At 39.3% G+C, this 5,619-nt stretch overlaps 1 non-coding gene across 1 annotated transcript; it reads left to right on the top strand.

Annotated features, from left to right (window-relative positions):
- Positions 1–735: 735 nt before the first annotated feature.
- Positions 736–843, top strand: LOC112699841 (small nucleolar RNA R71). The gene has a single exon (XR_003152778.1). It is a non-coding gene; the product is annotated as a small nucleolar RNA R71 (small nucleolar RNA).
- The last annotated feature ends 4,776 nt before the right edge of the window (positions 844–5,619 follow it).

The following is a 5,619-nucleotide window of genomic DNA, read 5'->3' as shown; positions in this document are numbered from 1 at the left end:
TGGATTTTCTTCAGTATTTCTTGGAAGAGTACTAGGAGGGAGTTCAGTGATTTTCTTGCTCAGCTGACCCACTTGTCCTTCCAAATTTCTAATGGAAGACCTTGTTTCAGTCATGAAACTTTGAGTGGTTTTGATTAGATCAGAGACCATGGTTGCTAAGTCAGAGGTATTCTGCTTAGAACTCTCTGTCTGTTGCTGAGAAGATGATGGAAAAGGCTTGCTGTTGCTATACCTGTTTCTTCCACCATTATTGTTATTGAAACCTTGTTGAGGTCTCTGTTGATCCTTCCATGAGAGATTTGGATGATTTCTCCATGAAGGATTATAGGTGTTTCCATAGGGTTCTCCCATGTAATTCACCTCTTCCATTGAAGGGTTCTCAGGATCATAAGCTTCTTCCTCAGATGAAGCTTCCTTAGTACTGCTTGGTACATTTTGCATTCCAGACAGACTTTGAGAAATCATATTGACTTGTTGAGTCAATATTTTGTTCTGAGCCAATATGGCATTCAGAGTGTCAATCTCAAGAACTCCTTTCTTCTGACTAGTCTCATTGTTCACAGGATTTCTTTCAGAAGTGTACATGAATTGGTTATTTGCAACCATTTCAATGAGCTCTTGAGCTTCTGTAGGTGTCTTCTTCAGATGAAGAGATCCTCCTGCAGAGCTATCCAAAGATATCTTGGATAGTTCAGAGAGACCATCATAGAAAATACCTATGATGCTCCATTGAGAAAGCATATCAGAAGGACACTTTCTGATTAATTGTTTGTATCTTTCCCAAGCTTCATAGAGGGATTCTCCTTCCTTCTGTCTGAAGGTTTGGACTTCCACTCTAAGCTTACTCAATTTTTGAGGTGGAAAGAACTCTGCCAAGAAGGCATTGACTAGCTTTTCCCAAGAGTCCAAGCTTTCTTTAGGTTGTGAGTCCAACCATGTTCTAGCTCTGTCTCTTACAGCAAAAGGGAATAGCATAAGTCTGTAGACCTCAGGGTCAACCCCATTAGTCTTGACTGTGTCACAGATTTGCAAGAACTCAGCTAAAAACTGATGAGGATCTTCCAGTGGAAGTCCATGGAACTTGCAATTCTGTTGCATTAGAGAAACTAATTGAGGCTTAAGCTCAAAGTTGTTTACTCCAATGCCAGGGATAGAGATGCTTCTCCCATAGAAATCGGGAGTAGGTGCAGTAAAGTCACCCAGCACCTTCCTTGCATTGTTGGCATTGTTATTTTCGACTGCCATGTGTTCTTCTTCTTTGAAGAATTCGGTCAGGTCCTCTAAAGAGAGTTGTGCTTTGGCTTCTCTTAGCTTTCTCTTCAAGGTCCTTTCAGGTTCAGGGTCGGCCTCAACAAGAATGCCTTTGTTTTTGCCTCTGCTCATAAGAAAGAGAAGAGAACAAGAAAATGTGGAATCCTCTATGTCACAGTATAGAGATTCCTTGAAGTGTCAGAGGAAAAGAGAGTAGAAGACAGAAGTAGAAAATTCGAACTTATCAGAGAAGATGGAGTTCGAATTTTGCATTAAGGGATAGTATTAGTCCATAAATAGAAGGATGTGAGAAGAAGGGAAGTGATTTTCGAAAATTAAGTAAAAAATTTGAAAACATTTTTGAAAAACATTACTTAATTTTCGAAAATGAAAGTGGGAAAGAAGTAAAGTGATTTTTGAAAAAGATTTTGAAATTAGAAATCAAAGAGATTTGATTGAAGATTATTTTGAAAAAGATGTGGTTAAGAAAATATGATTGGTTTTAAAAAAAAAAGATGTGATTGAGAAGATATGATTTGAAAAACATTTTAAAAAGATTTGATTTTGAAAAAAAAAAATTAAAAACTTGACTAACAAGAAAAGATATGATTCAAACATTAAACCTTTCTCAACAGAAAAGGCAACATACTTGAAATGTTGAATCAAATCATTAATTGATAGTAAGTATCTTTGAAAATAGAAAGAAATTGAATTTGAAAGAGATTTGATTGAAAAGATATGATTTGAAAAAGATTTGATTTTGAAAAACTTTGAAAACCTGAAAAAAAATTGCATTGAAAAACAGAATCTTCCCCCTTGTGCCATCCTGGCGTTAAACGCCCAGAATGGTGCACATTCTGGCGTTTAACGCCCAAAATACTACCCTTTTGGGCGTTAAACGCCCAACCAGGTACCCTGGCTGGCGTTTAAACGCCCGTCTGTCCTTCTTCACTGGGCCTTTTGAATGCCCAGCTTTTTCTGCATAATTCCTCTGCTGTATGTTCTGAATCTTCAATTCTCTGTATTATTGACTTGAAAAGACACAAATTAAAAATATTTTTGGATTTTTAATAATAAGAACAAATCAAAATGCAACAAGGATCAAATAACAATGCATGCAAGACACCAAACTTAGCAGTTTGTATACTACTGACACTAACAGAATGAAAATGCATATGAGACACACAAAACACTCAAGTCAATTGAATTCAAAGATCAGAGCACGAAAATTATCAAGAATTACTTGAAGATCCTTAAGACATATGAATGAATGTATGCAATTGACACCAAACTTAAAATGAAACACTAGACTCAAACAAGAAATTTTTGGATTTTATGATTTTTTTTTGATTTTTTTGTGTTTTTCGAAAATTAAGTGGAAAAAGGTATCAAAATTCTTAATGAGAATTCCAGGAATCAGTGCAATGCTAGTCTAAGACTTCGGTCCAGGAATTAGACATGGCTTCACAGCCAGCCAAGCTCTCAAAGAAAGCTTCGGTACAAAACACTAGACATGGCCAATGGCCAGCCAAGCCTTAGCAGATCACTGCTCCAAAAGCAAGATTGATAAAGATCAACAAGCTCTTGTGATGATAAGTTGAAACCTCGGCCCAATGAGATTAGACATGGCTTCTCAGCCAGCCAGACTTCAACAAATCATCATGAAACTCTAGAATTCCTCTTCAAGAATTTCGAAAAAAATAAATACCTAATCTAAGCAACAAGATGAACCGTCAGTTGTCCAAACTTAACAATCCTTGGCACTGATGTCACCAAAAGCTTGCTCAAAACTTGAACAATCCCCGGCAACGGCGCCAAAAAACTTGGTGCGCGAAATTGTGAACAATACTTTTCACAACTTTCATAATCCCCGGTCATGAACCCCAAAAACTTGGTGTTCAATACCATGGCATTACACAACTTCGCACAACTAACCAGCAAGTGCACTGGGTCGTCCAAGTAATAAACCTTACGCGAGTAAGGGTCGATCCCACGGAGATTGTTAGTATGAAGCAAGCTATGGTCATCTTGTAAATCTTAGTCAGGCAAACTCAAATGGATATGATGATGAACGAAAATAAACAATAAGATAAAGATAGAGGTACTTATGTAATTCATTGGTAGGAACTTCAGATAAGCGCATGAAGATGCCTTCCCTTCCGTCTCTCTGCTTTCCTACTGTCTTCATCCAATCCTTCTTACTCCTTTCCATGGCAAGCTTATGTAGGGTTTCACCGTTGTCAATGGCTACCTCCCATCCTCTCAGTGAAAACGCTGCCTATGCTCTGTCACAGCATGGGTAATCATCTGTCGGTTCTCGGTCAGGCCGGAATAGAATCCATCGATTCTTTTGCGTCTGTCACTAACGCCCCGCCTGCTAGGAGTTTGAAGCACGTCACAGTCATTCAATCATTGAATCCTACTCAGAATACCACAGACAAGGTTAGACCTTCCGGATTCTCTTGAATGCCGCCATCAGTTCTCGCCTATACCACGAAGACTCTGATCTAACGGAATGGTTGGCTCGTTTGTCAGACGAGCACTCGGTTGTCAGGCGATCAACCATGCATCGTGCAATCAGGAATCCAAGAGATATTCACTCAATCGAAGGTAGAACGGAGGTGGTTGTCAGTCACACGTTCATAAGTGAGAATGATAATGAGTGTCACGGATCATCACATTCATCAAGTTGAAGAACAAGTGATATCTTAGAACAAGAACAAGCGGAATTGAATGGAAGAACAATAGTAATTGCATTAAAACTCGAGGTACAGCAGAGCTCCACACCTTAATCTATGGTGTGTAGAAATTCCACCGTTGAAAATACATAAGAACAAGAGTGATCATTGGCTTCGGTCCCAGAGAAGGAACCAGAAGAACCAAGATGAAAATACAATAGTATAAGGTCCTACTTATAGAGAACTAGTAGCCTAGGGTGTACAGAGATGAGTAAAAGACATAAAAATCCACTTCCGGGCCCACTTGGTGTGTGCTTGGGCTGAGCAATGAAGCATTTTCGTGTAGAGACTCCTCTTGGAGTTAAACGCCAGCTTTAGTGCCAGTTTGGGCGTTTAACTCCCATTTTGGTGCCAGTTCCGGCGTTTAACGCTGGAATTCCTGAGGGTGACTTTGAATGCCGGTTTGGGCCATCAAATCTTGGGCAAAGTATAGACTATCATATATTGCTGAAAAGCCCAGGATGTCTACTTTCCAACGCCGTTGAGAGCGCGCCAATTGGGCTTCTGTAGCTCCAGAAAATCCACTTCGAGTGCAGGGAGGTCAGAATCCAACAGCATCTGCAGTCCTTTTTAGTCTCTGAATCAGATTTTTGGTCAGGTCCCTCAATTTCAGCCAGAAAATACCTGAAATCACAGAAAAACACACAAACTCATAGTAAAGTCCAGAAAAGTGAATTTTAACTAAAAACTAATAAAAATATACTAAAAACTAACTAGATCATACTAAAAACATACTAAAAACAATGCCAAAAAGCGTACAAATTATCCGCTCATCATAAAAGCATGAAAATTAAATCATGGGTTGCCTCCCATGGAGCGCTCGTTTATTGTCACTAGCTTGACATTGGTCCCCTTAGGGTGGTTGATGACTGAAATGGCGCAGCTTATCCCCCCTTACTGTAAATCTTCTCTGTGTGCCATTATGCTCAATTTCAATATGTTCAAGGGAAAGCACTTTGTTCACTGTGTAGTGGTCTTGTGCTTCTTGCTGTTGGTATACTAATTGTACCTTGTCATCCTTAGAGAACCCTTCAGTTGGGATCTTCTTATTCTTCTACCCTTTGTAAGCCTTCTTATTTTTCTTTCTCTTTCTTGTGTCCTTCTTGACAGTGGCCTTTGTTGAAGAGTCTTCCTCTTTGGTTGTCACTTCAAGCTTTCCTTGATTTCCCTTTCTACTTCGCATATTATCAGTCTTTTGCTCTATTGTGTTGTTGGTTTCTTGCTTCGGAAGATAGTTACCAATTGCCTTGCTAGTTTCTTCCTTGCTATGCACGCTTCCCTTGTCAATTTCTAGACAGTGGTTTCCCTCATCACATATTTGTGTTTTTGAAAACACTTTCAGGGTGATGCTTTCCTCATTCATTCTGATAGTTAGCTCTCCCTGTTCTACATCAATGATGGCTCTAGCTGTGGCTAAAAATGGGCGCCCGAGTATTATGGAATCACTATCATTCTCGGTTGAATCCAGGACCACAAAAAGTCCACAGGGAAGAAGAACTTGTCAACCTTAACCAACAGATTTTCAATCACTCCCTTAGGATGTACCACTGATTGATCTACCAACTCCAAGGACATTTGTATTTGCTTTACCTCCCCTATGCCAAGCTTTTTCACCAACAAGAAAGGAATT

This window comes from Arachis hypogaea, chromosome 6 (assembly GCF_003086295.3).
Source record: "Arachis hypogaea cultivar Tifrunner chromosome 6, arahy.Tifrunner.gnm2.J5K5, whole genome shotgun sequence".
NCBI lineage: Eukaryota > Viridiplantae > Streptophyta > Magnoliopsida > Fabales > Fabaceae > Arachis > Arachis hypogaea.
The sequence above is the reverse complement of the archived record's forward strand: the minus strand, read 5'-3'. Positions and strand labels throughout refer to the sequence as shown.